This window comes from Oncorhynchus tshawytscha, linkage group LG31 (assembly GCF_018296145.1).
Source record: "Oncorhynchus tshawytscha isolate Ot180627B linkage group LG31, Otsh_v2.0, whole genome shotgun sequence".
In the NCBI taxonomy this organism is placed as follows: Eukaryota; Metazoa; Chordata; class Actinopteri; order Salmoniformes; family Salmonidae; genus Oncorhynchus; species Oncorhynchus tshawytscha.
Genome location: NC_056459.1, coordinates 10,858,361 through 10,876,500, shown reverse-complemented (window position 1 = coordinate 10,876,500; position 18,140 = coordinate 10,858,361). Strand labels below are relative to the sequence as shown.

The 18,140-nt window shown below is 42.3% G+C and overlaps 1 pseudogene; it reads right to left on the bottom strand.

Moving 5' to 3' along the window:
• Positions 1-456: 456 nt before the first annotated feature.
• Positions 457-8,929, bottom strand: LOC112229337 (annotated as a pseudogene).
• Between the last annotated feature and the right edge of the window lie 9,211 nt (positions 8,930-18,140).

Here is an 18,140-nt window from a genome sequence, read left to right as displayed (position 1 = left end):
TCGTCACTTTGAACCAGTCCTCCCCAATTGAGGTGCCACCAACCCCCTGTGCTGTAGATATCCTTTTGACTGGTACCAACTTTGCCCAATCAGCAAAGCATTCATTGAGCGAAGCTATTTAACTGAAATGTATTAGTAAAGTCATTTTCCATGGCAGAGCTCTCCATTCCTCATGACAACTAAACAAATCGTAAAGATCTCAATGTCTAATGGTAAAACTCATTAATGATATCCAGGCAAACAATTTTAAAGATTGAATGTCTTTATTATCTCAACATGTCAGAACCAACAGCATGACAGCAATAAAGGGCATCACACACATGATTAAGAAAGACAAGCAGATCTATGACATCAGAATCAGAGAGATATGGATTCCCAGACAGGGTCCAGCCTAACATAAGTGTTCTAGTCACAGGAGGCTGCTGAGGGGAGGACGGCTCATAATAATGTCTGGATTGGAGTGAATGGAATGGTATGGATCACATGGAAACCATGTGTTTGATGAGTTCGATACCTTTCCATGTATTCCATTCCAGCCATAACTTTGAGCCTGTCTTCCCTATTTAAGGTACCACCAACCTCCTGTGGTGCTAGTAGAGCTGGATCAGTAAAATGGAGAGGCACTGAGTGCAGAACAGAGTAAAACAGTGGAGTCAGAGGAGGAGCTCATTAATCAGAACACTGGTCTCTCCTCAGTGTCTCAGAGAGAGGAGTCTGGGAGCCCTGGGACGCCTCACAGGTCACAGAGTCCACCTTCCTCCACTGGTCTCTCCTCAGTGTCTCAGAGAGAGGAGTCTGGGAGCCCTGGGACGCCTCACAGGTCACAGAGTCCACCTTCCTCCACTGATCAACAGGGAGGGTCAGGGTGCTGCTCCAGCTGTAGTGGCCGTCCTTCACCAGGACCCCAGGGCTCCCGGTCACCTCCCAGGTGCTGCTACTGCTCCCATCCACCTTCCAGCTCAGCTTCCAGTCTGAGGGGAAGACCTTGTTTGCCAGGCACATGAGAGTGGCCTTCCCCTGCTGCAGCTCCACACTGGAGGGGGGCAGGACCGTCATGGTGGAATGAACGTCACCTAGGTGACAGGTGGGATGTTAGAGAGAGGGAAGCTGTCAATCAATCACCAGACTGATATGACAATAATGATGCGGCAGTTTTACATCTTAGCTTTAAACTAAGTTGGGTTTTTTCAGTAGGTTTCTGTCCCTCAAACACACAGCTTCTCAGTCTTTCTGTCACTCTTTCACTTCCCTTTGAGTAGCTACTGAAGCAGATTAAAATGATTATGATTATAAGATTACTGAAAATACATTCAAATATACTTCAAAACTTTTAATATTTAAAAGGAAAATATTTCAGCATACCTCCCGTGGGATAAAATCCTAGGAATAAAACTGCATTTCATAATTTATTATTATTATTATTTAAAAGAAAATTCCACAGATTGTATGACCAATTTAAAAATGACATTCCGTTTAAAATAATGCTGAGTGATTAAATTGCAGTTGACTGTAATCATGTAAAAATAATATTACATTTACAGATGCATTATGCAGAAATCACTCCTTTATTTCCTGGTTGCTAAAATTCACTCCAACCCTGTTCCTTTAGAGCTACTGTCCTGTAGGTTTTCACTCCAACCCTGTTCTTGTAGAGCAACTGTCCTGTAGGTTTTCACTCCAACCCTGTTCCTGTAGAGCTACTGTCCTGGAGTTTAAAAAAAAAACTTTTAACCTAAATACAATGACATGGTAACATTTGTTGTTGATTTCACATTGAATTCACGGTTAGTTGACAACTCAACCAAATGTAAATCAAAACTAGACATAGAACTGTTGTCTGTGCCCAGTGTGAACCTACCATTCATTATACACTGCGACCACAGGAGTATTGTATCAGATATTTCCCCACTATAGTATGATACAGCACCACTGTGGTCTCTATCTTGTACAGTAAATATACAATGAAAAGCCTATAGACAGACAGTGCAACTAGTGCTCCCATTATAAACACAAACCTCCTCACACACAGTCATGTTAACACTATGGGCCATTAGTAGTCAGTATTACATGATATCTATAGATCTGAAGCCAACCTGCAAGAAACCCCTTCCACCAAATACAACTAACATTTAACTTCACTATAAATGTTATCTCTCATTCAAATGATGAACCTGAGAATGTAGAGTCAGAGATGATGTTAAGTCCATAGAGAATGACATCATCTCTTGGTGGTTCCTCTGTGGAGGAGGGCCCGCTCTGGTGATACTGGGAAACACTAGCAATAACACGTCATTAACATGTCTCTCTTCAGTCTGTGCTGCTGCTGCTGCTCTCCTCCAGTTACTACTGGAACAGCAATACATACAGTTGAAGTTTACATAAACCTAGCCAAATACATTTAAACTCAGTTTTTCACAATTCCTGACATTTAATCCTTGTAAAAATGCCCTATCTTAGGTCAGATAGGATCATCACTTTATTTTAAGAATGTGAAATGTCAGAATAATAGTAGAGAGAATCATTTATTTCAGCTTTTATTACTTTCATCACATTCCCAGTGGGTCAGAAGTTTACATACACTCAATTAGTATTTGGTAGGCATTGCCTTTAAATTCTTTAATTTGGGTCAAACGTGTTGGGTAGCAGGGAGAGTACAGTAGACGGCACACGTCAAACGTGCTATTTATGACCCCATGTCATGGGTCCCGTGTATATGCCCATATATGGGCATCCTGTCAGGACATCCTGGCGGGAAGTTATTATGTGTTCTAGAGTGTGCCCATATAACAGCAACATCTTAAGACATCAGTCAGGAAGTTAAAGCTTGGTCGCAAGTGGGACTTCCAAATGGACAATGACCCCAAGCATACTTCCAAATTTGTGTCAAAATGGCTTCAGGCCAACTAGGTAAAGGTATTGCAGTGGCCATCACAAAGCCCTGACCTCAATCCCATAGAAAATGTATGGGCAGAACGGAAAAAGTGTATGCGATCAAGGAGGACTAAAACCTGACTTAATTACACCAGCTCTGTCAGGAGGAATGGACCAAAATTCACCCAACTTATTGTGGGAAGCTTTTGGTAGGCTACCAGAGAGAATACAGTAGACGGCACACATCAAACGTGTGATTTATGACCCTATGTCATGGGTCACGTGTGTATGCCCATATCTGGGCATCCTGTCAGGACATCCTGGCGGGAAGTTATCACGTGCTCTAGGGAGTGCCCATATATGGGCATCCTGTCAGGACACCCTGTCGTCCGTTCTCACGCCTTAGTGTGAGTGTTAATTCATGCATGTATTTCATCTGTTACTTTAAAGTTGTCATGATGATTGATGTGTAGGGACCTCATTGAACTGGGGGATGAGTGGGGGATGTGACAACTACTGTTGCAAAAAGGTGTTTTAAGAAATACATTCGGTTGACAGATTTGTAATATTATTTTTTTAAATGATATAACATTATTATTATGTTACAGGCGAGACAGACCCAGAAATGTCAACGTCTTGTCAAGTGCTCAAATCTGTACAACAGTCCCGTATAATCACGTAGAGTAGCTCCAACTTACATGGATGTGTTTACCAGACAGTGATGAAAACATTTTAAAGGAGCTCTAATACAAACATGCAAAGATATATATTTGATACAATTATCCCGTTAAAAACTGTTGATACAATATCACTTCTCATTGTGTACATTTCAAGGTTTCAACAACAATAAAACAACTATCTAATTAAAGTTTCTCAGACCTACACACTGTTGAGTTTCCTATTTATTAAAGAAAAATCACTAAGACAAAACATAAAAAGTTGTAATATAATCTGTATAGATGTCATTCTATACTGTGAAAACAGGTACATTCTGAAAAGATTTTGATGTTGATGTGATAACACATTCTTTTATTCATCTCGCAATTTAGAATAATACTGTTTATTTTATACTTGACTTAAACTGTATTATTTATCTTGTCTCATACCATGCTAATACACTACCACGCAATGCAAACCGATGAGGAATTAATCCCATAACAGGTGTGTGTCTTTTTGGATCAATAAATGATCAAGAATACCAATAGCCGTGATCAAATCCGCTCCCCTATTACGACATCATATAATGCACAGTCATATGCAAAACCAGAAATCTCCGACAAGGAAACATTGAAAACCTTAACATGACCACATGCATTGCCATGGGGGGGGGACCACTAGCCCTTCTAAGTAATTGAGCCGAGAACATAATTGCTATATTGTAATTAAAATCATTGACCGACAAGAGAACACAGGACCATAGCAAAGCAGGACCCATATAGAATTAAAACAACATTATTCTTAATGAGAATATGTAGTCTTCTGTAACAAGCCCCCGAACAAGGCAGTTAACCCACCGTTCCTAGGCAGTCATTGAAAATAAGAATTTGTTCTTAACTGACTTGCCTAGTTAAATAAAGGTAAAATAAAAAATTACTTTCTTGTCTGAGAGGTTTGATATAATTAGAGTGTCAAAAAGACCCTAAGAGGGTATAAGCTATTGTTTACAAACAGTATGAATAAAAACATTGGTTCAATGGATAAATAGCCTTCATTTAAAAAAAAACATATACGTGAATGAAAATAATTAATACATATCATTCTTAAATAATATATATCTATATACAAACATCACATTGAATATTCAGCTCACCTTCAAAAAGCTCCATGAGGAAGGATTCACAGATGATCTTTTTGGCTGTTATGTCTTCACGCTGTTCTGGACTGATGGCTGGTGTTTGGATCTAGGGTAAAGCCTGCTGTACAGAACGGTAGAATACGGTCCGTTTCATCTGCTCCTCCGAAGTCGTTCAGAGTCCATAATGCATCACGTTTCATTTTTGGGGGGCTGTCCGCTGAAAACACAAGATTTCTTTTTTAAATAGGGTACAGACTTTTTGTTTTTAATGTATTCATATTATTATGGATTTTATTTTTGGACTTACGTCAAAAATAGCGTGACGGTGACGGGCTTCGTAAAGAAGACTCAGTTTGTGTCTCAGACTCTGTCTCAGTTTGAACCTCTGATTTCTCATCTAATGATGGCTGATCCCAATCAATTCTTCCTGGTAGCACCTGGGTAAACGACGGGTAGCCTATAGACGTTAGATAATATTAGCATATATTTAATTGAAGTATATACATTTTAACTTGTAAAAATACGTGCAATTGTCATCAATACATACCTGAAAAATCCACCAGGGCTGTACTACACTTTAATACCCTTTAAATGCATTTATTTATAACTGTCAGTTGTAGGAAAGACTATATTCATATAAAAAAAAAACATTGTTTTAAAACAATTGCAGACCCCCTCCCCTCCGAGAAGCCCCATGTTTTGAAACGCACACCCGCGTCTTTCCTGAAACATTTTCTCGTTAAAAGGTTCTTCATTAAAAGGTGAGATACAATTTTAAAACCCTTTATTTAATTCAAAATATTTAGTACAGACCTTTTAAAACATGTTATAATTAGTACGAACAACTTTACTATTCCTTTCTTACAGATAAATGGTCCGGCTATAGGGTTAGCCCTGACATCAATCCGTTTCCAATTCACCTTCGTCAAGACAGGCTCTCTTGCTCACAAGAGAGCAACGTTCCGTAAGTTTTCATTCCATGGATAGATCAAACGTTGTGCATGTAGACCCTGGGCATGTCTTAAGGATAGAAGCGCCCAGCGGAGTAATTGTTCACGATTTTGGAAAAGAATGTCAATTTTTTTCATCATGGCCAGGTATATATGATAATCGGATAATTTAAAGCTAAAGATCGGCATAAAATAGTTCACATCCTTGCAGGCTTTGGAAAATAGATATGAACTAACAGATTTTGTAACATTTGAACTAACATATTGTTAAAATTGGGCTATACGCCATTGAAGATATTCTTATGGCTTTCAAATCATTGCGCCTGCACACCTCCTCCTCCAACGCGTAGCCTGGCAGGGATGTACCACCCAGGGCTTGTTGGATCTGACATAGCACTAGTCGTATCTTAAGCCATTCTCTCATACGCAGTGCTGGAGAAAAACTCCAAGGTTTTGCTTGATAAAGTGGGCTGGGGCCATTTTCTGTGAAAATCTTCACAGTTGAATCCTCAGGTTGGAATATGTGAGCCATATGTCCATCACTCATATCCAAAACTTCTCCTCCTCGATGCTTTTGTCATTGGGTTCTTGGCACAAAGTACACCCAGAATTGGCCTTGGAGACATGTTTAATTTTTCGGTTTAATGTTCTGGGTTGATTTTATAAATTTCTTGTTTAGTGTTCTGGGGCGCTTATGGTGTTCTGGGGCTTATTTATAATGCGTCAGCCCCCAATAACCCCGGACATTCCTGTTTCATAGACAACAGCCCTAAGGTCCCTAAAACATGGTGGGGGTCATACTGTTTGAAATGTTCAAACACATTCCCCAGTTCAACAAGGTCCCTACACATCAATCATCATGACAACTTCAAAGTAACAGATGAAATACATGCATGAATTAACACTCACTCTAAGGCGTGAGAACGGACGACAGGATGTCCTGACAGGATGCCCATATATGGGCACTCCCTATAGCACGTGATAACTTCCCGACAGCATGTCCTGACAGGATACCCATATATGGGCATACACACGTGACCCATAACATAGGGTCATAAATCACACGTTTGACGTGTGCCGTCTACTGTATTCTCTCTGGTACCCTACCACAAGCTTTCCACAATAACTTGGGTCAATTTTGGCCCATTCCTCCTGACACCTGTGGTAACTCTGACAGTAGTAAACTCCTGTATACTCAGCCTGGACATCACTGATGGTCAGAGTGAAGTCAACACCATTTCCTCTCCCACTTCCACTGAACCTGGTGGAAACTCCTGTGAACCTGTCTGATGTGTAATAGATCAGGAGTTTAGGAGCTTCTCCAGACGTCTGATGGTACTAGGCCAGGTAATACTGTGAGCCAGAGTACTGAGTAACTTTACTACTGGTGCTACAGTCAATAGAGACAATTTGACCCAGCTGGACTGATTGAGCTGCAGACGGAGTCAGTAAATACTGGGCCCAAGACCCTGCAGGGAGAAAGAAGGAAAAGATCACATATAGGAAGGTAAAATATTTGGAAGATTATATTCGTAATTCCACATTTACAGTGGGGAGAAAAAGTATTTTGTCAGCCACCAATTGGGCAAGTTCTCCCACTTTAAAAGATGAGAGAGGCCTGTAATTTTCAGCATAGGTACACTTCAACTATGACAGACAAAATGAGAGAAAAAATCCAGAAAATCACATTGTAGGATTTTTAAGGAATTTATTTGCAAATTATGGTGAAAAATAAGTATTTGGTCATCTACAAACAAGCAAGATATCTGGCTCTCACAGAACTGTAACTTCTTCTTTAAGAGGCTCCTCTGTCCTCCACTCGTTACCTGTATTAATGGCACCTGTTTGAATTTGTTATCAGTATAAAAGACACCTGTCCACAACCTCAAACAGTCACACTCCAAACTCCACTATGGCCAAGACCAAAGAGCTGTCAAAGGACACCAGAAACAAAATTGTAGTTCTGCACCAGGCTGGGAAGACTGAATCTGCAGTAGGTAAGCAGCTTGGTTTGAAGAAATCAACTGTGGGAGCAATTATTAGGAAATGGAAGACATACAAGACCACTGATAATCTCCCTCGATCTGGGGCTCCACGCAAGTTCTCACACCCGTGGGGTCAAAATTATCACAAGAACGGTGAGCAAAACTCCCAGAACCACACGGGAGGACCTAGTGAATGACCTGCATAGAGCTGGTCATTCAAAGTAACAAAGCCTACCATCAGTAACACACTAGGCCGCCAGGAACTCAAATCCTGCAGTGCCAGACGTGTCCCCCTACTTAAGCCAGTACATGTCCAGGCCCGTCTGAAGTTTGTTAGAGAGCATTTGGATGATCCAGAAGATTGGGAGAATATCATATGGTCAGATGAAACCAAAATATAAATTTTTGGTAAAAACTCAACTCGTCGTGTTTGGAGGACAAAGAATGCTGAGTTGCATCCAAAGAACACCATACCTACTGTGAAGCATGGGGGTGGAAACATCATGCTTTGGGGCTGTTTTTCTGCAAAGGGACCAGGACGACTGATCCGTGTAAAGGAAAGAATGAATGGGGCCATGTATCGTGAGATTTTGAGTGAAAACCTCCTTCCATCAGCAAGGGCATTGAAGATGAAACGTGGCTGGGTCTTTCAGCATGACAATGATCCCAAACACACCGCCCGGGCAACGAAGGAGTGGCTTCGTAAGAAGCATTTCAAGGTCCTGGAGTGGCCTAGCCAGTCTCCAGTTCTCAACCCCATAGAAAATCTTTGGAGGGAGTTGAAAGTCCGTGTTGCCCAGCAACAGCCCCAAAACATCACTGCTCTAGAGGAGATCTGCATGGAGGAATGGGTCAAAATACCAGCAACAGTGTGTGAAAACCTTGTGAAGACTTACAGAAAACGTTTGACCTCTGTCATTGCCAACAAAGGGTATATAACAAAGTATTGAGATAAACTTTTGTTATTGACCAAATACTTATTTTCCACCATAATTTGCAAATAAATTCATTAAAAATCCTACAATGTGATTTTCTGGATTTTTTTTCTTCTCATTTTGTCTGTCATAGTTGACGTGTACCTATGATGAAAATTACAGGCCTCTCTCATCTTTTTAAGTGGGAGAACTTGCACAATTGGTGGCTGACTAAATACTTTTTTGCCCCACTGTACAACGCGATGCTTGCATTCTGAAAATGTTCAAAATGTCTCTCACCTTGTGCGTGACAGACAAGAGTCCAGATGAAGATGGTGATGAAAGTCATGGTTGCCGTGGGTTCTGTTTAAATGAAATACAGCTCTCACATGAAGTGTTCAACTCACAGGGCTATAAACACTCCCAGAGCACTGAAGCATGTGATGCCAATGCAAAGTGTCTCTCTATAGAAATGTTCCTCCTGGGCAAATCACTGCACTGTCATTAAGAAAAGTTCTGAAATCCTCCTTCATGTGTTGTCTGAAAGTCATTACACAAACATATTTATACTGACACATTCCTTCATTGCTGTTCAAGCTCTTTTCATGATTACTTGTTAAAATATGATTAGATATTATCAACATAGTGCACAGCTGTTTTCATACTGTTGAATGTTTAATGGTGAACAGGGAACGTGAATGTGTCCAATCTCCTGGAGTTCCAGAGTATACCAGTAGGGGGCATCAGTGACAAAATAAGATTCATTGATCAGTTCCATGTTTTGTTAATAACATTCCCCTATGTGTGTGTCTGGAGATTTTTGTACTGCGAGTCAATCAGACTGTCACTGTGGTGAACTTTCGGTGGAGGGACCAAACTGAGTGTAAGTAGTATTCAATTCTCGATCTTGACTTCTGTTATCAAAATACCAATTCAATTCCTTAACACTATTACAACTACCTTAAATAGAAAGTAGAAATGTGTATTTATTTTTAAAATAATTTGTGTTGCAATCATTAACCTTAGAACTTAATTGAGTTAAATTAAAATGCCTATTCAAGATGGTATATCAAACAAGGTGCTTATAAAGTGTGTATTAATTTCGAACAATGGTGGTATTGTTGAAATTTGAGAGTGGTTTGGATAAATGTAGGTGTACAAAGAGCGAGAGCTGTGTCTTTATAGTTTCAAAGGTTTTTGTATGGTCGTTGCATGAGTTTGTATCACCGTGGTACACTTTTGTTGGAGGCACTAGACTGGATGTTGGAAGTAAGTTAATCTACATCTAATTTCTTATTTTCTTAAATCTTAGAAATATAGCAAATAGTTATACTATCTATTTTTGCACTTTTATTTTATATTTGCTTTCTTTTGCAAAGTGCTGCTATCTTGCTAATTCTGCTGTTCATAATAATATACTTTTGGTTACACCAGGGCTCACCAACCCTGTTCCTGTAGAGCTTCCCTCCTGTAGGTTTTCACTCCAACCCTGTTCCTGTAGAGTTTCCCTCCTGTAGGTTTCCACTCCAACCCTGTTCTTGTAAACCTTCACTCCAACCCAAGTTGTAATTAACCTGATTCAGCTTATGAACCAGGTATTTTTTTAGAATCAGCTGAACTATATTAGGGTTGGAGTGAACCTACAGAACAGTAGCTCTACAGGAACAGGGTTGGAGTGAACCTACAGGACAGTAGCTCTACAGGAACAGGGTTGGAGTGAAAACCAACAGGACAGTAGCTCTACAGGAACAGGGTTGGAGTGAAAACGTACAGGACAATAGCTCTACAGGAACAGGGTTGGATTGAACCTACAGGACAGTAACTCTACAGGAACAGGGTTGGAGTGAAAACGTACAGGACAGTAGTTCAACAGGAACAGGGTTGGAGAGCCATGCTCTTCCACTATACTTGCTTGTTTTGTCACATAAACTGAAGTTAGGTGAACTATTAGAATTTTAGCAACCAGGAAATGGAGTGATTTCTGCATAATCTTTAAATGTAATATTATTTTTGACATGCTTACAGTCAACTGGAATTGACTTCCTCAGCATTATTTTAAACAGATCATTATTTAGGAATGGGTCATATATTCTGTGGAATTTTCTTTAAAATAACAATAATAATGAATAATGAAATGCAGTTTGATTCCTAGGATTTTATCCAATTACAAAAAGGGAGAGGAGTGCTGAAATATTTTCATTTTAAATAGTAAAAGTTTTGAAGATAGTTGAATGGTTTTTCAGTAATCTCATACAGTTATAAGATGCTTCAGTAGCTACTCAAAGATAAGTGAAAGAGTGACAGAAAGACTGAGAAGCTGTGTGTTTGAGGGACAGAAACCTAATTGAAAACAAAACATCTTAGTTAAGCTAAGATATAAAACTGCTGCATCATTATTGTCATATCAGTCTGGTGATTGACTGACAGCTCCCCTCTCTCTAACTTCCCACCTGTCTGCTAGATGACGTTCGTCCCACCATGACAGTCCTGCCCCCCTCCAGTGTGGAGCTGCAGCAGGGGAAGGCCACTCTCATGTGCCTGGCAAACAAGGTCTTCCCCTCAGACTGGAAGCTGAGCTGGAAGGTGGATGGGAGCAGTAGCAGGGGAGGACGGTGGACTCTGACCTTCATGGTGTTTTAGGTCAGGTCGTGACAAGGGGGGTTTCTAGATAGAAATATACTATTTGGTGTATGTGTATGGTTCCCAATTGGAGGCAGCTGATAATCGTTGCCTCTAATTGGGGATCATACTTAGTGTGTTCCTTTTCCCACCTGCGATGTGGGATAGATATTGTTTTTTAGTAGTGCCTATGTGCTCTATGTACTTCACATCATTATATCTTTGTGTCACAATCGTCGTATTGAGTAGACCAAAGCGCAGCGTGCTGTGAATGAATGATTTTAATGAAAGATGAAAAAAACACGAAGTATACGAACAAACAAACAAGACGAACGTGACTGCTACCAAAACACTGTGCTAGAGTGTCTATGTTATGGTGCAATAACCCACGAAACACAATACAAAACAGGCTACCTAAATATGGTTCCCAATCAGAGACAACGACAAACTCCTGATTGAAAACCATATCAGGCCAAAACAAATAGAAATAGACAAACTAGACATACAACATAGAATGCCCACTCATATCACACCCTGACCAAACAAAACATAGAAACAAACAACGCAAATCATGGTCAGAGTGTGACAGTCCCCCCTCTAAGGTGCGGACTCCCCAAAACCGCCGCAAAACCTAAACCTACAGGGGAGGGTCTGGGTGGGCATCTGGCGCGGGACGTGGACCCCACTCCACCATAGTCATTGCCCCACTGGACTGAGGAGAGCCTCTGGACTGAGGGGCAGCTCCTGGCGGCTCAGGACAGACGGGGGACTCTGGCGGCTCAGGACAGACGGGGGACTCTGGCGGCTCAGGACAGACGGGGACTCTGGCGGCTCAGGACAGACGGGGGACTCTGGCGGCTCAGGACAGACGGGGACTCTGGCGGCTCAGGACAGACGGGGGACTCTGGCGGCTCAGGACAGACGGGGGGACTCTGGCGGCTCAGGACAGACGGGGACTCTGGCGGCTCAGGACAGACGGGGGACTCTGGCGGCTCAGGACAGACGGGGGACTCTGGCGGCTCAGGACAGACGGGGGACTCTGGCGGCTCAGGACAGACGGGGGACTCTGGCGGCTCAGGACAGACGGGGACTCTGGCGGCTCAGGACAGACGGGGGACTCTGGCGGCTCAGGACAGACGGGGGACTCTGGCGGCTCAGGACAGACGGGGGACTCTGGCGGCTCAGGACAGACGGGGGACTCTGGCGGCTCAGGACAGACGGGGGACTCTGGCGGCTCAGGACAGATGGGAGCACCTGTAGGGATGAGATGGAGAGACAGCCTGGCGCGTGTGGCTGCCACCGGAGGGCTGGTGCATGGAGGTGGCACTGGATTGACCGGACCGTGCAGGCGCACTGGAGCTCTTGAGCACCGAGCCTGCCCAACCTTACCTGGTTGAATGCTCCCGGTAGCCAGGCCAGTGCGGCGAGGTGGAATAGCCCGCACCGGAATGTACCAAACCGGGCTATGCACACGCACCGGGGACACAGTGCGCTCCACCTCATAACACGGTGCCTGCCCAGTCCCTCTCTCTCTCCGGTAAGCACAGGAAGTTGGCGCAGGTCTCCTACCTGGCTTCGCCACAGTCCCTGTGTGCCTCCCCAATACATTTTTGGGGCTGCCTCTCGGGCTTCCAGCCACGCTGCTGTGCTGCCTCCTCATAACGGCGCCTCTCTGCTTTCGCTGCCTCCAGCTCTGCTTTGGGGCGGCGATATTCCCCTGGCTGTGGCCAGGGTCCTTCGCCGTCCAGAATCTCCTCCCAAGTCCAGGAGTCCTGTGTTCTTTGCCGCTGCTGCTGCTGGCCGTTACCACGCTGCTTGGTCCATTGTTGGTGGGTTATTCTGTCACGATCGTCGTATTGAGTAGACCAAAGAGCAGCGTGGCGTGAATGCATGATTTTAATGAAAGACGAAAAAAACACGAAGTATACTAACAAACAAACAAACTAACAAGACGATCGTGACTGCTACCAAAACACTGTGCTAACGTGCAACATAACATAGACAATAACCCACGAACCACAATACAAAACAGGCTACCTAAATATGGTTCCCAATCAGAGACAACGACAAACACCTGCCACTGATTGAGAACCATATCAGGCCAAAACACATAGAAATAGACAAACTAGACATACAACATAGAATGCCCACTCATATCACACCCTGACCAAACAAAACATAGAAACAAACAAGGCAAATCATGGTCAGAGTGTGACACTTTGTTTTGATAAGTTTCACTATTAATAAAATGTGGAACTCTTCTCACGCTGCGCCTTGGTCCAATTATTTATATGACGGTAGTGACAATTAGCTATAAACTCACTGGTCTTCGTGATATTACTAATACTGAAGCCATGTGCTATAAACTCACTGGTCTTCATGATATTACTACTACTGAATCCATTAGCTATAAATTCACTGGTCTTCATGATATTTCTAATACTGAAGCCATTATCTATAAAATCACCGGTCTTCATGATATTACTCATACTGTCACGAGTCCGACCGAGGGTGTTTCCCCTTCCCGGGCGGGTGGCGCTCGGCGGTCGTCGTCACCGGCCTATTAGCTGCCACTGATTGTTTTTCCTCCCCCTCCTTGTATGTTTAGTGGTAGCACCTGTGTAGGGTTAATTAGTTTGTCTTTATTAGACAGCCGGCCCGCCTGGTTGTTGTGCGGGATTATTTCTATGTAACCTTCGGCTCTGTTGTAGAGGTACGCGTTTGTTACGAATCCCTTTTGGCCCGACAGTCTAGGGGGGGATGGTAATGAGACCCGTAACATATCTCATGCAAATTATTATTGTGACAAAGTAAAAGTGTGAATGAAATAACCACGACAACAGAAATCTACCGTCAAACTCCAGGTTTATTTATAAACACACGGTAATGGGGAGGGAGCAGGAAAAGGGGCTGAGCTGGACCCAAGGAATGAAACAATAAATATACAAAAACACCCCTAAGCTAGACTAGCCTACTTTAACAACAGCTAACTAACTAACCAAAAATACAGTGGGTGGTCCGCCCAGTTCTAACTAGTGTATTTAACAAAGTTTACCTACGGGTAGTGTATGCCCATGGGCGACTTGTCTTGTTTCCCCCTTTTCCCACCAGCAACAAACAAACACCATAACCAAAACAATACTCACAGGGGATGACAAAGTGCTATGGAGGTGCTCAAACAAAAGAGAGGTTAAGACACAAAGCGAGAGTGAAACACAGAGACCTACAAACATGGCATTTACAGAGAGATTGAGCTCTAGAGCAAACAAATGATGGGGTTTTTAAACCATGGGGAAGGAACTGTGATTGGGTAGGAAATAGGAGGAGGTGTGTCTTCTGATTGATGATTGATTGGGGAGTGATGATTTTCACCTGTGAGGGGAGAAGGAGAGAAAAGAAACACACACACAGGATACACACACACACAGGATAACTGTATCCGTAACAGCGTTTGTGCCTGGTCGTGATTTGTTCCATTGTACATTTTGATTCCGTGTTTGGGAACGTCACTTTTGTGAGCACCCTGTGGTGCGTTAGGTGCTATTAAAAGACGCACAGCATTGAACTCTCTGTCTCCTGCATTTGACTCCACACCCACGACACCCGGAGCATTACACATACTGAAACCATTATCTATAAAATCACTGAACTTCATGATATGACTAATACTGAAGCCATGTGCTATAAAATCACGAGTCTTCATGATATTTCTAATACTGAAGCCATTGGTTATAAAGCCACTAGTCTTCATGATATTTCTAATACTGAAGCCATGTGCTATAACCTCACTAGTCTTCATGATATTTCTAATACTGAAGCCATGTGCTAAAAACTCACTGAAACTCTCTGGGGAGTTTCAACCCCACCACAGCTCACAATCTCTCAGCCTGAATCTTCTGGGACTGGGGCAGCTGTGTGTTTGACCAGAGAACTGAACTGGCTGGGGAAGCAGATAATTACACTGGACTTTGCATAATGTTCAAATAGGGGACTTCACTCAGGTCTTTATGGTTTTCTATATGTAAAATAAATGTATTTGTGACAGATACAGTTGAAGTCGGAAGTTTACATACACTTAGGTTGGAATCATTAAAATGAATTAAAATTCGTTTTTCAACCACCCAACAAATTTCTTGTTAACAAACAAGTTTTGGCAAGTCGGTTAAGACATCCTTTTTGCATGACACAAGTAAGTTTTCCAACAATTGTTTACAGACGAAGAAATAATCACTTATAACTCACTGTATCACAATTCCAGTGGGTCAGAAGTTTACATACACTAAGTTGACTGTACCTTTAAACAGCTTGGAAAATTCCAGATAATGATGTCATGGCTTTAGAAGCTTCTGATAGGCTAATTGACATAATTTGAGTCAATTGGAGGTGTACCTGTGTATGTATTTCAAGGCCTACCTTCAAACTCAGTGCTTCTTTGCTTGACAACATGGGAAAATCAAAAGAAATCAGCCAAGACCCCAGAAAAAATGGTAGACCTCCACAAGTCTGGTACATCCTTGGGAGCAATTTCCAAATGCCTGAAGGTAGCACATTCATCTGTACAAACAATAGTACGCAAGTATAAACACCATGGGAACACGCAGCTGTCACACCGCTCAGGAAGGAGATGTGTTCTGTCTCCTAGAGATTAACGTACTTTGGTGCGAAAAGTGCAAATCAAATCCAGAACAGCAAAGAACCTTGTGAAGATGCTGGAGGAAACACGTACAAAAGTATCTATACCCACAGTAAAACGAGTCCTATATCGACATAACCTGAAAGGCCGCTCAGCAAGCAAGAAGCCACTGCTCCAAAACCGCCATAAAAACCAAAACAGATAATCAAAATGGCTCATGTTTCAAAAACTCTAAGCACATTTCCAACTGACTGAGTACAACAATCAAAATTACAAATCACTCTTTCAATTTGGATGCATATCTAATCGAATTATCTTTTTTGTCACCTTTATTTAACCAGGTAAGCTAGTTAAGATAAAGTTCTCATTTACAACTGCGACCTGGCAAAGATAAAGCAAAGCAGTGCGACACAAACAACAACACGGGGTTAAACATGGAATAAACAAGCGTACAGTCAATAACACAATAGAAAAAAAATAAGTATTTTTACAGTGTGTGCAAATAGCGTAAGGAGGTAAGGCAATATGTAGGCCATAGTAGCAAAGTAATTACAATTTAGCAGATTAACACTGGAGTGATAGATGAGCAGACGATGAAGAGCAGATGATAATGTGCAAGTAGTGAAACTGGTGTGAAAAAGAGCAGAAAAGTAAATAAAAACAATATGGGGATGAGGAAGGTAGATAGGGTGGGCTATTTACAGATGGACTATGTACAGCTGCAGCGATCAGTTTGCTGCTCAGATAGCTGATGTTTAAAGTTAATGAGGGAAATGTAAGTCTCCAGCTTCAGCGATTTTTGCAATTCGTTCCAGTCACTGGCAGCAGAGAACTGGAAGGATAGGCGGCCAAAGGAGGTGTTGACGTTGGGGATGACCAGTGAGATATACAGTACCTGCTGGAGCGCGTGCTACGTGTGGGTGTTGTTATCGTGACTAGTGAGCTGAGATAAGGAGGAGCTTTACCTAGCATAGACCTATAGATGACCTGGAGCCAGTGGGTTTGGCGACGAATATGTAGTGAGGGTCAGCCGACTAGAGCATACAGGTAGCAGTGGTGGGTGGTATAAGGGGCTTTGGTAACAAAACGGGTGGCACTGTGATAGACTGCATCCAGTTTGCTGAGTAGAGTATTGGAAGCTATTTTGTAGATGACATCGCCGAAGTTGAGGATCGGTAGGATAGTCAGTTTTACTAGGGTAAGTTTGGTGGCGTGAATGAAGGAGGCTTTGTTGCGAAATAGAAAGCCAAATCTAGATTTGATTCTGGATTGGAAATGTTTGATGTGAGTCTGGAAGGAGAGTTTACAGTCTAGCCAGACACCTAGGTATTTGTAGTTGTCCATGTATTCTAGGAAAGAACCGTCCAGAGTAGTGATGCTAGTCGGCGGGTGCGGGCAGCGAATAATTGAAAAGCATGCATTTGGTTTTACTAGCGTTTAAGAGCAGTTGGAGGCCATGGAAGGGGTTTTGTATGGCATTGAAGCTCATTTGGAGGTTAGTTAACACAGTGTCCAAAGAAGGGCCATATGTACACAGAATGGTGCCGTCTGCGTAGAGGTGGATCAGGGAATCACCCGCAGCAAGAGCGACATCGTTGATATATACAGAGAAAAGAGTCGGCCCGAGAATTGAACCCTGTGGTACCCCCATAGAGACTGCCAGAGGTCCGGACAACAGGCCCTCCGATTTGACACACCGAAGTCTGTCTGTGAAGCAGTTGTAGAAATTTTACATCAAATTTTGTTGGAAGGAAAAACCAAACTGTATATGAATGTGGCTGTAAATACTACATCAATTTGCTCTCATTACGTTGTTTACCAGTTTATAATAGTAACCTCGGGGGGTTGTGGTATATGGCCAATATACCATGGCTAAGGGCTGTATCCAGGCACTCCGAGTTGTGTTGTGCTTATGAACAGCCCTGAGCCGTGGTATATTGGCCATATACCACAACAATTTTGCACAATGTTGCATGGGACAAAAAAGGCATATAACATGACTCTGTAAAAGCGCCACTATTGTGAACCACCAATCTAACTTTGGGTTGGGGAAGTCCTGTGATTCGGGGGTGGAATGGGAACTGTTTGTCTTGTTCGGTCTCATCACTTGTTTTTCTGTCCATGGGAACCTGTTTTGTACCTTATTAAAAATATACAATAATTTGATCACCAACATATAATAAATGGTATACAACAATGTGCTACAGTTTTACAGTAGCCAACTGCTTTACAATACCCCTGTTTCTGATGATTTGTCCTACGTACAGTATGTACTGTATAAGGATAATACAACTATAAGACTGACATACAGTGCCTTCAGAAAGTATTCATACCCCTTGAATTATGCCACATTGCCACATGTTATAGCCTGAA